The 15,971-nt window shown below is 43.4% G+C and overlaps 1 protein-coding gene and 7 non-coding genes across 11 annotated transcripts in view; 1 reads left to right on the plus strand and 7 right to left on the minus strand.

Moving 5' to 3' along the window:
- The window catches only part of LOC133554362 (gastrula zinc finger protein XlCGF57.1-like), a 295,100-nt gene that overhangs the window by 123,792 nt on the left and 155,337 nt on the right, over positions 1-15,971 (plus strand). The window lies entirely within an intron of this gene.
- trnas-gcu (transfer RNA serine (anticodon GCU)) lies at positions 1,068-1,149 on the minus strand. The gene has a single exon. It is a non-coding gene; the product is annotated as a tRNA-Ser (tRNA).
- trnas-gcu (transfer RNA serine (anticodon GCU)) lies at positions 2,424-2,505 on the minus strand. The gene has a single exon. It is a non-coding gene; the product is annotated as a tRNA-Ser (tRNA).
- trnas-gcu (transfer RNA serine (anticodon GCU)) lies at positions 3,861-3,942 on the minus strand. The gene has a single exon. It is a non-coding gene; the product is annotated as a tRNA-Ser (tRNA).
- Positions 9,944-10,025, minus strand: trnas-gcu (transfer RNA serine (anticodon GCU)). The gene has a single exon. It is a non-coding gene; the product is annotated as a tRNA-Ser (tRNA).
- On the minus strand, positions 11,380-11,461 carry trnas-gcu (transfer RNA serine (anticodon GCU)). Its single transcript has one exon. It is a non-coding gene; the product is annotated as a tRNA-Ser (tRNA).
- On the minus strand, positions 12,816-12,897 carry trnas-gcu (transfer RNA serine (anticodon GCU)). The gene has a single exon. It is a non-coding gene; the product is annotated as a tRNA-Ser (tRNA).
- trnas-gcu (transfer RNA serine (anticodon GCU)) lies at positions 14,253-14,334 on the minus strand. The gene has a single exon. It is a non-coding gene; the product is annotated as a tRNA-Ser (tRNA).

Below are 15,971 nucleotides of genomic sequence, written 5' to 3' on the forward strand. Positions count from 1 at the left end.
AATCACCTATTATTCACGTACAACACTGTTATTTCAACCGTTCCTGAAGAACTCTGCAATTTAGCCCCCAGCAAATAACAGGAGTTAGACAGCCCCTGGTCACAGATGCTCCTTTAAGCCTTTGTTACAACTGAAGGAAATGCTAACTAGGGTGATTCTGACTAGGTTGGGATGATAGTGGTTGATCCACAGAGATACGTCTGCCACACAATACCACGATGCGATTGAAGGGAAATTCCACTTCAATGACTGTCATTGCTAGGATTAGTTGGCGACTTGTCCAAAGTGTAAAACACATTCCGCCCAAATGCAGCCGAGATAGGCACCAGCACTCCCCGTCACCCCAAAAGGGACAAGCAGTAGAAAATGGATGGATGGATGACTGTCATTGGCACATACAGTGGGATTGCTCTTCTGCATCTCAACAGATGGTTTTCTCACTACGATAGGGCAGTACCATCTTTGCCCAGGTACACCCTCCTTGTGTTGAAGTACAGGAAACTGGGGTTTTGGCAATAGCCCTTGGACTTCATCTGACCAATCTAAGTCCAAAAATAGATCTGACCAATATGAGTCAATGAGCATGAACTGATAAAGTCCAGTTGGATGAGAAGCGAAACATTTTCCAAGACTAACCAAACAGTCTAGTTGCACTGGATTGAATGCCCTGAGATTACAATGAACTGGATGAATGAGAACTTCCATAGACATCGATATATTGAAAGTGAGAAATTCTAGGTCCTGACAGAGGGGGAATTAGCTCAAATGGTAGAGCGCTCGCTTTGCATGTGAGAGGTAGCGGGATCGATACCTGCATTCTCCAGTTGCTTTAGTGTCATGAACGGTTTCCTTTGATTAAAAATAGGTAAATGAGCCCGCTTTTTTTCAGTTAAAGATGAAAAGTCATTTTGGGGAAGCATGCAGAAAGGTCAGGTAGTCACCTCAGCTCGAGAAAGTCGTTGACACAAGACAGAGTGATACTATGTAACCACAGTCAAAGATTGTTATCCTGATCTGCAATTTCACTACTTTTTGTTCGGTGAGGCCAACTAAAGAGAACAACAGCTCGATGAGGATGGGATTCGAACCCACGCGTGTAGAACACAATGGATTAGCAGTCCATCGCCTTAACCACTCGGCCACCTCATCTTAGTTGACTCTAGTTAGTACGTGCTGAGAGCCTTCAAATGATAGATTTTATGATCCAGGTCTTCGTCACAGTAGACATTTAGAGGTATTAGGATTTTGTTTTGTTATTTTTACAAAAATAAAAAAAACAGTAAACTGTATAAATATTTGGGGTTTTGGCACCAACTTTTGTACTTAATCTGACGAATCTAAGTCTATAGACACAAACTGATCATGCTTCTTGAATAAGAGGTAAAACTTTAAGGTCAACCTTGACATGGACCACTGAACAGAGGAAGTGGTCTTCGAAATCACCTATTATTCACATACAACACTGTTATTTCAACCGTTCCTGAAGAACTCTGCAATTTAGCCCCCAGCAAATAACAGGAGTTAGACAGCCCCTGGTCACAGATGCTCCTTTAAGCCTTTGTTACAACTGAAGGAAATGCTAACAAGGGTGATTCTGACTAGGTTGGGATGATAGTGGTTGATCCACAGAGATACGTCTGCCACACAATACCACGATGCGATTGAAGGGAAATTCCACTTCAATGACTGTCATTGCTAGGATTAGTTGGCGACTTGTCCAAAGTGTAAAACACATTCCGCCCAAATGCAGCCGAGATAGGCACCAGCACTCCCCGTCACCCCAAAAGGGACAAGCAGTAGAAAATGGATGGATGGATGACTGTCATTGGCACTTACAGTGGGGTTTCTCTTCTGCATCTCAACAGATGGCAATAGCCCTTGGACTTCATCTGACCAATCTAAGTCCAAAAATAGATCTGACCAATATGAGTCAATGAGCATGAACTGATAAAGTCCAGTTGGATGAGAAGCGAAACATTTTCCAAGACTAACCAAACAGTCTAGTTGCACTGGATTGAATGCCCTGAGATTACAATGAACTGGATGAATGAGAACTTCCATAGACATCGATATATTGAAAGTGAGAAATTCTATGTCCTGACAGAGGGGGAATTAGCTCAAATGGTAGAGCGCTCGCTTTGCATGTGAGAGGTAGCGGGATCGATACCTGCATTCTCCAGTTGCTTTAGTGTCATGAACGGTTTCCTTTGATTAAAAATAGGTAAATGAGCCCGTTTTTTTTCAGTTAAAGATGAAAAGTCATTTTGGGGAAGCATGCAGAAAGGTCAGGTAGTCACCTCAGCTCGAGAAAGTCGTTGACACAAGACAGAGTGATACTCTGTAACCACAGTCAAAGATTGTTATCCTGATCTGCAATTTCACAACCTTTTGTTCGTTGAGGCCAACTAAAGAGAACAACAGCTCGATGAGGATGGGATTCGAACCCACGCGTGTAGAACACAATGGATTAGCAGTCCATCGCCTTAACCACTCGGCCACCTCATCTTAGTGGACTCTAGTTAGTACGTGCTGAGAGCCTTCAAATGATAGGTTTTATGATCCAGGTCTTTGTCACAGTAGACATTTAGAGGTATTAGGATATTGTTTTGTTATTTTTACAAAAATAAAAAAAACAGTAAACTGTATAAATATTTGGGGTTTTGGCACCAACTTTTGGACTTAATCTGACGAATCTAAGTCTATAGACACAAACTGATCATGCTTCTTGGATAAGAGGTAAAACTTTAAGGTCAACCTTGACATGGACCACTGAACAGAGGAAGTGGTCTTCGAAATCACCTATTATTCACGTACAACACTGTTATTTCAACCGTTCCTGAAGAACTCTGCAATTTAGCCCCCAGCAAATAACAGGAGTTAGACAGCCCCTGGTCACAGATGCTCCTTTAAGCCTTTGTTACAACTGAAGGAAATGCTAACAAGGGTGATTCTGACTAGGTTGGGATGATAGTGGTTGATCCACAGAGATACGTCTGCCACACAATACCACGATGCGATTGAAGGGAAATTCCACTTCAATGACTGTCATTGCTAGGATTAGTTGGCGACTTGTCCAAAGTGTAAAACACATTCCGCCCAAATGCAGCCGAGATAGGCACCAGCACTCCCCGTCACCCCAAAAGGGACAAGCAGTAGAAAATGGATGGATGGATGACTGTCATTGGCACTTACAGTGGGATTGCTCTTCTGCATCTCAACAGATGGTTTTCTCACTACGATAGGGCAGTACCATCTTTGCCCAGGTACACCCTCCTTGTGTTGAAGTACAGGAAACTGGGGTTTTGGCAATAGCCCTTGGACTTCATCTGACCAATCTAAGTCCAAAAATAGATCTGACCAATATGAGTCAATGAGCATGAACTGATAAAGTCCAGTTGGATGAGAAGCGAAACATTTTCCAAGACTAACCAAACAGTCTAGTTGCACTGGATTGAATGCCCTGAGATTACAATGAACTGGATGAATGAGAACTTCCATAGACATCGATATATTGAATGTGAGAAATTCTATGTCCTGACAGAGGGGGAATTAGCTCAGATGGTAGAGCGCTCGCTTTGCATGTGAGAGGTAGCGGGATCGATACCTGCATTCTCCAAATGCTTTAGTGTCATGAACGTTTTCCTTTGATTAAAAATAGGTAAATGAGCCCGTTTTTTTTCAGTTAAAGATGAAAAGTCATTTTGGGGAAGCATGCAGAAAGGTCAGGTAGTCACCTCAGCTCGAGAAAGTCGTTGACACAAGACAGAGTGATACTATGTAACCACAGTCAAAGATTGTTATCCTGATCTGCAATTTCACAACCTTTTGTTCGTTGAGGCCAACTAAAGAGAACAACAGCTCGATGAGGATGGGATTCGAACCCACGCGTGTAGAACACAATGGATTAGCAGTCCATCGCCTTAACCACTCGGCCACCTCATCTTAGTTGACTCTAGTTAGTACGTGCTGAGAGCCTTCAAATGATAGGTTTTATGATCCAGGTCTTCGTCACAGTAGACATTTAGAGGTATTAGGATATTGTTTTGTTATTTTTACAAAAATAAAAAAAACAGTAAACTGTATAAATATTTGGGGTTTTGGCACCAACTTTTGTACTTAATCTGACAAATCTAAGTCTATAGACACAAACTGATCATGCTTCTTGGATAAGAGGTAAAACTTTAAGGTCAACCTTGACATGGACCACTGAACAGAGGAAGTGGTCTTCGAAATCACCTATTATCCACATACAACACTGTTATTTCAACCGTTCCTGAAGGACTTTGCAATTTAGCCTCCAGCAAATAACGGGAGTTAGACAGCCCCTGGTCACAGATGCTCCTTTAAGCCTTTGTTACAACTGAAGGAAATGCTAACAAGGGTGATTCTGACTAGGTTGGGATGATAGTGGTTGATCCACAGATATACGTCTGCCACACAATACCACGATGCGATTGAAGGGAAATTCCACTTCAATGACTGTCATTGCTACGATTAGTTGGCGACTTGTCCAAGGTGTAAAACACATTCCGCCCAAATGCAGCCGAGATAGGCACCAGCACTCCCCGTCACCCCAAAAGGGACAAGCAGTAGAAAATGGATGGATGGATGACTGTCATTGGCACTGTGGTGTATTAATGTGCATGCTGACTCAGCGTTGTTTGTCCTGACTGACTTGCCGTAGTTGAGTTGTGTCTATTTAGCATGCTCACCAAGTGCTGTACATTGAGTGTTGATGATCCCTCTCTAGAGTGTATGCTACTGCTACTCCCAAGTCATATATAAAAGTTACTAAACGTGTGTGCTACCTCGTTATTTGAATACATAACATATTGGCGATGAGCTTAATCGGTTTATGAGTGTTCCTTGCAGTTTTGTTTTTTTTTGGAAGTGAAGATGGCATACTTTTCTCAGCGAGCAGACGAGTTTAAACCTGAGATTGAATGATGGTCAGCCTACATTGAGCGCATGGAGTTGCTGTTTGAAGCCCATGATGTCGATGATGAAAAGAGGGTCCCATTGTTGTTGAGTTCAGTGGGAGCAGTGACATATGGACTTCTTCGCAATTTGGTTCAGCCTGATTTGCCCAAAAACAAAACATTTGACCAGATTGTGGACACTCTGAAAGACTATTATGAGCCAAAGCCGTTGGTTATTGCCGAACGCTTCAGGTACCGCAAGTGTGTTCAGAAAAGCAACCAGACGGTTACGGAATATGCCGCTGAGCTGCGTCAATTAGCTGCAAAGTGTGATTTTGGTGACAGACTGGATGAGGCTCTGCGTGATGGCTTTGTCAGCGGGGTCAGTTCTGAGGCATGTCAACGCAAGTTGCTCTCGGAGGACAGACTGACTTTTGCAAGAGCTGTGGAGCTGGCTGTCAACATGGAGACGGCCCACCGCGACGCACAGCAGTTGAGGAAGGGTGATGACGTCACTTCAGCTGTTCACAAGGTAAAGGAGAGGCAAAGACGGCGCTCGCCTTCAAAACAAGAGACATGCTACAGATGCAAAGGCAAGAATCATAATGCAAGTGACTGTTACTACAAGAATGCAAAGTGTCATAAATGTGATAAAATAGGGCACATACAGAAAGCATGTAGATCTGGAGGCCCAGCACGTGAAAATAAATATGATAAAAAGGGGAAGAAAAGCAGTGAGCGAAGAGAGGAGAGAAGGACAGGCTATGTGCAAACTGACAAAAATGAAGATGATGTTGGTGATATTTTGACTGTTTTCAGCACAAATGGTGCAGGCCGACAGCCATATAAGGCCATTTTTGATGTAAATGGAAAGAAAGTCCTGATGGAAATAGACACAGGATCAGGAATGAGTATAATCTCAGAAGATGTCTATGAGCAGTCATTCTCACATATGCCACTAGTGGACAGCCGCGTAAAGCTAAAGGGCTACTCAGGGGAGCCAATTCCTGTTAAAGGCCAGTTTATGGCAAAAGTGGCTTATGAAAATCAGACTGCTAGCCTACCACTGATAGTTGTGGGAGTTGAGGGTCCTTCACTGTGTGGGAGAGAATGGCTAGATGAGATCAAGCTAAACTGGAAAATGATTAAAGCAGCCGCAATCAACACAGTTGCTGAAAATTTAACATCAGCACAAAAGCCCAAATTGATTCAAGAAGTGCTGGCTAAATATGATGAGGTATTCAAGGATGAGCTTGGAACATTAAAGGACATTAAAGCCACAATTTCTGTAAAGCCTGATGCAGTTCCAAAGTTCCACAAAGCCCGCGTCCTGCCATTCGCCATGAAAGAAAAAGTTGAAAAGGAGCTGCAGCGCCTAGAAAAGGAGGGTGTCATCAGTCCAGTGAAACACAGTGACTGGGCTGCTCCAGTGGTTCCAGTGCTTAAGCGGGATGGAGGACTTCGCTTGTGTGGCGACTACAAGGTAACTGTTAACTTGGCTACAAACGCTGAAACGTACCCCCTACCAAGAATTGAGGAGGTGTTAGCAGCACTATGTGGAGGAAAAATATTTTCTAAAATAGATCTAGCAGCAGCCTATCAACAAGTACTCCTGGATGAAGAGTCAAAAAAGTATACAACAGTGAATACTCATAAAGGACTGTTTGTGTACAATAGACTTTGTTTCGGTGTCACTTCTGCTGTTAGCATTTTTCAACGCATTATGGAGAACCTGTTGAAAGATCTTGATGTAGTAATTTATCTAGATGATTTATTGATTATGGGCCGAGATGAAGCCCAGCATCTCGTGAACCTGGACAAGGTTTTACAGAGACTGCAAGAGAACGGCATGAGAGTGAAAAAGTCAAAGTGTGACTTCGGCAAGACACAGATTGAATATCTGGGACATGTGCTGGACGGGAAAGGCGTCTACCCATCCAAAAATAAGGTCATAGCCATACATGATGCTCCGGCACCCAGAAATGTCAAAGAGCTCAGAGCTTTCCTGGGCCTAGTTAACTACTATGGACGTTTTGTGCCTCAGCAAAGCACAATTTTGGCCCCACTTTACAAGCTACTGAAAGACAAAGTTAAATGGAGATGGCGCGAGACGGAGCAGAGTGCTTTTGGCAAATGCAAGGAGCTCTTGACCAGTGACAAAGTGCTGGTTCACTATGATCCACGTCTGCCGCTTTCGCTTGCATGTGATGCTTCTGCTTATGGAATCGGAGCAGTGATACAGCACACAACACCAGACGGGCATGAACATCCAATAGCCTATGCTTCCCGCACGCTCTCTCCGGCAGAGAAAAACTATTCACAGATAGAAAAAGAGGCATTGAGCCTGGTGTTTGGTGTGAAGAAGTTCCATCAATATCTGTGGGGGCGCAAGTTTGACTTAATATCCGACCACAAGCCCCTGCTCGCGCTGTTTGGAGAACGTAAGGGACTTCCTACAATGGCAGCAGCGCGCATACAGAGATGGGCCATCATACTGTCTGCGTATGATTACCACATGACATACCGCAGGTCAGAGGAGCACGGCAATCCAGACGGGTTGTCTCGTGTTCCGCTGCCTGAGACGAAAGATACAGGTACAGAGACAATGACAGCTTGCATAAATGCACTGTTATATGAGCACCTTGAGGAGGCACCGTTGAGTGCAAAACAAATTTCCAAGGCTACACGAAAGGACACAGAGCTTTCAAAACTGCACAGGTACATCATGGAAGGATGGCCAAAAGAAATACCAGATGAACTGAGGGTGTACTACAGAAAGAGAGATGAGCTATCTGTCGAACAGGGGTGTGTTCTATGGGGAACAAGAGTAATAGTACCTGCAAAAATGAGAAGTGCAGTGCTAAAAGAGATCCACGACGGACACCCTGGCATTGTAAAGATGAAAACAATTGCACGACAATATGTCTGGTGGCCAAATGTAGATATGGATGCTGAGAGAGTTTGCAAGCAGTGTGAGACCTGCCAGCTGGAACAGCGCACGCCACGCCAAGTCCCGCTGCATCCCTGGGAATTTCCTGGAGAGGTTTGGAAAAGACTACACATTGACTTTGCAGGCCCATTCTTAGGTCACATGTTCATGATTGTGGTTGATGCATACTCTAAGTGGTTGGAGGTTTACAAAATGGCACAAATCACATCTACTGCAACCATTACACGACTTAAGAGACTGTTCGCATCATTCGGTGTGCCGGAACAAATTGTCACAGACAATGCGACAACGTTCACATCGGATGAGTTTCAGCAGTTCATAAAGAGGAATGGAGTCCTTCACACGACCGGTGCGCCGAGACATCCAGCTACAAATGGACTGGCTGAAAAATATGTTGCTATTTTCAAAGCAGGCATGAAAAAACTTGTTGGACAGAACCTGAGTGTTGAGGACAAGATATCACACATCCTGCTGCGCTATCGCACCACTCCCCACAGCACAACTGGAGAGTCACCAGCGGACTTGTTCCTGAAAAGACATGTACGAACACGTTTGGACTTCCTGAAACCAAGCATCACCGAACGAGTCAGAAAGAGACAGTATCAGCAGAAGGAGAAACATGACAGTCAGGCTGCCGAGAGACAGTTTGATGTAAATGACTCTGTGTATCTGCGCAACACTGCAGGAGAGAAACCCAAATGGATTCCTGGGGTAGTGACACAACAGACTGGTCCAGTGTCATACCGAGTGCAAGGCCAGACACCAGACCAAGTGTACCGGCGTCACGGAGATCAGCTGAGACCTCGCTACCTTCCTGACCCTCCAGATTCAGAGCCTGGAGGTGAAACTGCGTCAGCTGAGCAGGCGAGTGACCTCTGTGGAACGGACTCCGAAGAACCTGAACCACCAGCTTTTGAGTTGGAACCGCCAGTGCTGCCTGACCCAGAGACAGTGACTTTGAGACGCTCAGAGCGTACTATCAGGCGACCTCAGCGTTACAGGGACTGATTCTTTTCATAAGGGAGTTTTTCATTTGTTATTAAAGAGGGTTGAATTTGAGTTTAAATGCACTATCTGGCATAGCATCTGTGACATTTTTGTGTTTGTTTATTACAGAATTAAAGAATTGAATGTTGCCGTATTGAAAGTGTGTACTGATTTTGCATTGCCTTTGATCTATGGGGGGAGGTGATGTGGTGTATTAATGTGCATGCTGACTCAGCGTTGTTTGTCCTGACTGACTTCCCGTAGTTGAGTTGTGTCTATTTAGCATGCTCACCAAGTGCTGTACATTGAGTGTTGATGATCCCTCTCTAGAGTGTATGCTACTGCTACTCCCAAGTCATATATAAAAGTTACTAAACGTGTGTGCTACCTCGTTATTTGAATACATAACAGGCACTTACAGTGGGATTGCTCTTCTGCATCTCAACAGATGGTTTTCTCACTACGATAGGGCAGTACCATATTTGCCCAGGTACACCCTCCTTGTGTTGAAGTACAGGAAACTGGGGTTTTGGCAATAGCCCTTGAACTTCATCTGACCAATCTAAGTCCAAAAATAGATCTGACCAATATGAGTCAATGAGCATGAACTGATAAAGTCCAGTTGGATGAGAAGCGAAACATTTTCCAAGACTAACCAAACAGTCTAGTTGCACTGGATTGAATGCCCTGAGATTACAATGAACTGGATGAATGAGAACTTCCATAGACATCGATATATTGAAAGTGAGAAATTCTATGTTCTGACAGAGGGGGAATTAGCTCAAATGGTAGAGCGCTCGCTTTGCATGTGAGAGGTAGCGGGATCGATACCTGCATTCTCCAGTTGCTTTAGTGTCATGAACGGTTTCCTTTGATTAAAAATAGGTAAATGAGCCCGTTTTTTTTCAGTTAAAGATGAAAAGTCATTTTGGGGAAGCATGCAGAAAGGTCAGGTAGTCACCTCAGCTCGAGAAAGTCGTTGACACAAGACAGAGTGATACTATGTAACCACAGTCAAAGATTGTTATCCTGATTTGCAATTTCACAACCTTTTGTTCGTTGAGGCCAACTAAAGAGAACAACAGCTCAATGAGGATGGGATTCGAACCCACGTGTGTAGAACACAATGGATTAGCAGTCCATCGCCTTAACCACTCGGACACCTCATCTTAGTTGACTCTAGTTAGTACGTGCTGAGAGCCTTCAAATGATAGATTTTATGATCAGGTCTTCGTCACAGTAGACATTTAGAGGTATTAGGATATTGTTTTGTTATTTTTACAAAAATAAAAAAAACAGTAAACTGTATAAATATTTGGGGTTTTGGCACCAACTTTTGGACTTAATCTGACGAATCTAAGTCTATAGACACAAACTGATCATGCTTCTTGGATAAGAGGTAAAACTTTAAGGTCAACCTTGACATGGACCACTGAACAGAGGAAGTGGTCTTCGAAATCACCTATTATCCACGTACAACACTGTCATTTCAACCGTTCCTGAAGAGCTCTGCAATTTAGCCCCCAGCAAATAACAGGAGTTAGACAGCCCCTGGTCACAGATGCTCCTTTAAGCCTTTGTTACAACTGAAGGAAATGCTAACAAGGGTGATTCTGACTAGGTTGGGATGATAGTGGTTGATCCACAGAGATACGTCTGCCGCACATTACCACGATGCGATTGAAGGGAAATTCCACTTCAATGACTGTCATTGCTAGGATTAGTTGGCGACTTGTCCAAGGTGTAAAACACATTCCGCCCAAATGCAGCCGAGATAGGCACCAGCACTCCCCGTCACCCCAAAAGGGACAAGCAGTAGAAAATGGATGGATGGATGACTGTCATTGGCACTTAAAGTGGGATTGCTCTTCTGCATCTCAACAGATGGTTTTCTCACTACGATAGGGCAGTACCATCTTTGCCCAGGTACACCCTCCTTGTGTTGAAGTACAGGAAACTGGGGTTTTGGCAATAGCCCTTAGACGTCATCTGACCAATCTAAGTCCAAAAATAGATCTGACCAATATGAGTCAATGAGCATGAACTGATAAAGTCCAGTTGGATGAGAAGCGGAACATTTTCCAAGACTAACCAAACAGTCTAGTTGCACTGGATTGAATGCCCTGAGATTACAATGAACTGGATGAATGAGAACTTCCATAGACATCGATATATTGAAAGTGAGACATTCTATGTCCTGACAGAGGGGGAATTATCTCAAATGGTAGAGCGCTCGCTTTGCATGTGAGAGGTAGCGGGATCGATACCTGCATTCTCCAGTTGCTTTAGTGTCATGAGCGGTTTCCTTTGATTAAAAATAGGTAAATGAGCCCGTTTTTTTTCAGTTGAAGATGAAAAGTCATTTTGGGGAAGCATGCAGAAAGGTCAGGTAGTCACCTAAGCTCGAGAAAGTTGTTGACACAAGACAGAGTGATACTATGTAACCACAGTCAAAGATTGTTATCCTGATCTGCAATTTCACAACCTTTTGTTCGTTGAGGCCAACTAAAGAGAACAACAGCTCGATGAGGATGGGATTCGAACCCACGCATGTAGAACACAATGGATTAGCAGTCCATCGCCTTAACCACTCGGCCACCTCATCTTAGTTGAGTCTAGTTAGTACGTGCTGAGAGCCTTCAAATGATAGATTTTATGATCCAGGTCTTTGTCACAGTAGACATTTAGAGGTATTAGGATATTGTTTTGTTATTTTTACAAAAATAAAAAAAACAGTAAACTGTATAATATTTGGGGTTTTGGCACCAACTTTTGGACTTAATCTGACGAATCTAAGTCTATAGACACAAACTGATCATGCTTCTTGGATAAGAGGTAAAACTTTAAGGTCAACCTTGACATGGACCACTGAACAGAGGAAGTGGTCTTCGAAATCACCTATTATCCACGTACAACACTGTTATTTCAACCGTTCCTGAAGAACTCTGCAATTTAGCCCCCAGCAAATAACAGGAGTTAGACAGCCCCTGGTCACAGATGCTCCTTTAAGCCTTTGTTACAACTGAAGGAAATGCTAACAAGGGTGATTCTGAGTAGGTTGGGATGATAGTGGTTGATCCACAGAGATACGTCTGCCACACATTACCACGATGCGATTGAAGGGAAATTCCACTTCAATGACTGTCATTGCTAGGATTAGTTGGCGACTTGTCCAAGGTGTAAAACACATTCCGCCCAAATGCAGCCGAGATAGGCACCAGCACTCCCCGTCACCCCAAAAGGGACAAGCAGTAGAAAATGGATGGATGGATGACTGTCATTGGCACTTACAGTGGGATTTCTCTTCTGCATCTCAACAGATGGTTTTCTCACTACGATAGGGCAGTACCATCTTTGCCCAGGTACACCCTCCTTGTGTTGAAGTACAGGAAACTGGGGTTTTGGCAATAGCCCTTGGACTTCATCTGACCAATCTAAGTCCAAAAATAGATCTGACCAATATGAGTCAATGAGCATGAACTGATAAAGTCCAGTTGGATGAGAAGCGAAACATTTTCCAAGACTAACCAAACAGTCTAGTTGCACTGGATTGAATGCCCTGAGATTACAATGAACTGGATGAATGAGAACTTCCATAGACATTGATATATTGAAAGTGGGAAATTCTATGTCCTGACAGAGGGGGAATTAGCTCAAATGGTAGAGCGCTCGCTTTGCATGTGAGAGGTAGCGGGGTCGATACCTGCATTCTCCAGTTGCTTTAGTGTCATGAACGGTTTCCTTTGATTAAAAATAGGTAAATGAGCCCGTTTTTTTTCAGTTAAAGATGAAAAGTCATTTTGGGGAAGCATGCAGAAAGGTCAGGTAGTCACCTCAGCTCGAGAAAGTTGTTGACACAAGACAGAGTGATACTATGTAACCACAGTCAAAGATTGTTATCCTGATCTGCAATTTCACAACCTTTTGTTCGTTGAGGCCAACTAAAGAGAACAACAGCTCGATGAGGATGGGATTCAAACCCACACATGTAGAACACAATGGATTAGCAGTCAATCGCCTTAACCACTCTGCCACCTCATCTTAGTTGACTCTAGTTAGTACGTGCTGAGAGCCTTCAAATGATAGATTTTATGATCCAGGTCTTCATCACAGTAGACATTTAGAGGTATTAGGATATTGTTTTGTTATTTTTACAAAAATAAAAAAAACAGTAAACTGTATAAATATTTGGGGTTTTGGCACCAATTTTTGGACTTAATCTGACGCATCTAAGTCTATAGACACAAACTGATCATGCTTCTTGGATAAGAGGTAAAACTTTAAGGTCAACCTTGACATGGACCACTGAACAGAGGAAGTGGTCTTCGAAATCACCTATTATCCACGTACAACACTGTCATTTCAACCGTTCCTGAATAACTCTGCAATTTAGCCTCCAGCAAGTAACAGGAGTTAGACAGCCCCTGGTCACAGATGCTCCTTTAAGCCTTTGTTACAACTGAAGGAAATGCTAACAAGGGTGATTCTGACTAGGTTGGGAGGATAGTGGTTGATCCACAGAGATACGTCTGCCACACAATACCACGATGCGATTGAAGAGAAATTCCACTTCAATGACTCTCATTGCTACGATTAGTTGGCGACTTGTCCAAGGTGTAAAACACATTCCGCCCAAATGCAGCGGAGATAGGCACCAGCACTCCCCGTCACCCCAAAAGGGACAAGCAGTAGAAAATGGATGGATGGATGACTGTCATTGGCACTTACAGTGGGATTGCTCTTCTGCATCTCAACAGATGGTTTTCTCACTACGATAGGGCAGTACCATCTTTGCCCAGGTACACCCTCCTTGTGTTGAAGTACAGGAAACTGGGGTTTTGGCAATAGCCACTGGACTTCATATGACCAATCTAAGTCCAAAAATAGATCTGACCAATATGAGTCAATGAGCATGAACTGATGAAGCCCAGTTGGATGAGAAGCGAAACATTTTCTAAGACTAACCAAACAGTCTAGTTGCACTGGATTGAATGCCCTTAGATTTCAATGAACTGGATGAATGAGAACTTCCATAGACATCGATATATTGAAAATGAGAAATTCTATGTCTGGACATAGGGGGAATTAGCTCAAATGGTAGAGCGCTCGGTTTGCATGTTAGAGGTTGCGGGATCGATACCTGCATTCTCCAGTTGCTTTAGTGTCATGAACGGTTTCCTTTGATTAAAAATAGGTAAATGAGCCCGTTTTTTTTCTGTTAAAGATGAAAAGTCATTTTGGGGAAGCATGCAGAAAGGTCAGGTAGTCACCTCAGCTGGAGAAAGTCGTTGACACAAGACAGTGTGATACTATGTAACCACAGTCAAAGATTGTTATCCTGATCTGCAATTTCACAACCTTTTGTTCGGTGAGGCAAACTAAAGAGAACAACAGCTCGATGAGGATGGGATTCGAACCCACGCGTGTAGAACACAATGGATTAGCAGTCCATCGCCTTAACCACTCGGCCACCTCATCTTAGTTGACTCAAGTTAGTACTTGCTGTGAGCCTTCAAATGATAGATTTTATGATCCAGGTCTACGTCACAGTAGACATTTAGAGGTATTAGCATATTGTTTTGTTATTTTTACAAAAATAAAAAAAAACAGTAAACTGTATAAATATTTGGGGTTTCGGCACCAACTGTTGGACTTAATCTGACGAATCTAAGTCTATAAACACAAACTGATCAAGCTTCTTGGATAAGAGGTAAAACTTTAAGGTCAACCTTGACATGGACCACTGAACAGAGGAAGTGCTCTTCGAAATCACCTATTATACACTTACAACACTGTTATTTCAACCGTTCCTTAAGGACTCTGCAATTTAGCCTCCAGCAAATAAGAGGAGTTAGACAGCCCCTGGTCACAGATGCTCCTTTAAGCCTTTGTTACAACTGAAGGAAATGCTAACAAGGGTGATTCTGACTAGGTTGGGAGTATAGTGGTTGATCCACAGAGATACGTCTGCCACACAATACCACGATGCGATTGAAGGGAAATTCCACTTCAATGACTGTCATTGCTACGATTAGTTGGCGACTTGTCCAAGGTGTACCCTGCCTTCTGCCCGATTGTAGCTGAGATAGGCGCCAGCGCCCCCCGCGACCCCGAAAGGGAATAAGCGGTAGAAAATGGATGGATGGGATGGATAGTCTGATGACGATAAGATTTCAACCCACTTGTGTTGAACACTGTTCTTTGCAAGAGAGGGAATTTAGCTCAAATGGTAGAACACCGAGGAAACAAGATCCATACCTGCTTCCTCCAAATGTTATCCTATGGATTTTTTCTGTCAACAAAAGTCTTCCAAACCGTTTCACATTTTCTTGTAGCCGGACAATATTTTGCACCAGTCGCCCAGGGGGGTCCCTGCAACTGCGGTCCCCTCCAAGGGTTCTCATTACGCCCATTGGGTTACGTTTTTTCTCGCCCTATTATGAGATATCTTCTGAGGATGTCATTGTGGATTGTGCAGCCCTTTGAGACAATTGTGATTAAGGGCTGTATAAATAAGCTTGATTGATTGATTTCAGTATATTGGATGGATTTTTTACCTGATATTTTTGGACAGTAATCTGCAGTCTTCTTCAAAAGGGTCACCTGACCACTGTGATGTATTGCCTGTCAGCTGTTCTTATAGGCGTGGCCAAACAGGCAGACCTGTCAAGTCCACCTGGTTGGTGCCCCCGAAAATGTTGTCTGATGACAAGAACATTTGAAAAGTGTATGAATAAAAAGACATGAAAACTTTTTTGGAGAGACATCGAAAAAGTTAAAAGAAAAAGGTAAACGAACAGTACTTTCCTGCCTAACACACTTTGTATGTTGAAGCTGAGGAGCCATTTTGATCCATTTCAAGACAGATGAAGAAAGGTAAGTGTGACGGACTTCCTGCCATCCGTGTGTGGGTTGCGGTAAAATCCAATACATGACGCATCGTAGCAGGTTTGACTTGAGTTTATTATTTCAGTACACATCAAGTTTTCTTGCCTGTCTGTGGCGTCACTTTTCAGTGCGCGGGCGCTTCCTGCTTGCGGTCGCGGTGCACCTTTCGGTGTATGGGGTTTGCGTCTATTGCGGGGGCTCATTGTCTTCCGGGTCTCGTTCGTCGT

This window comes from Nerophis ophidion, linkage group LG06 (genome assembly GCF_033978795.1).
Source record: "Nerophis ophidion isolate RoL-2023_Sa linkage group LG06, RoL_Noph_v1.0, whole genome shotgun sequence".
NCBI lineage: Eukaryota > Metazoa > Chordata > Actinopteri > Syngnathiformes > Syngnathidae > Nerophis > Nerophis ophidion.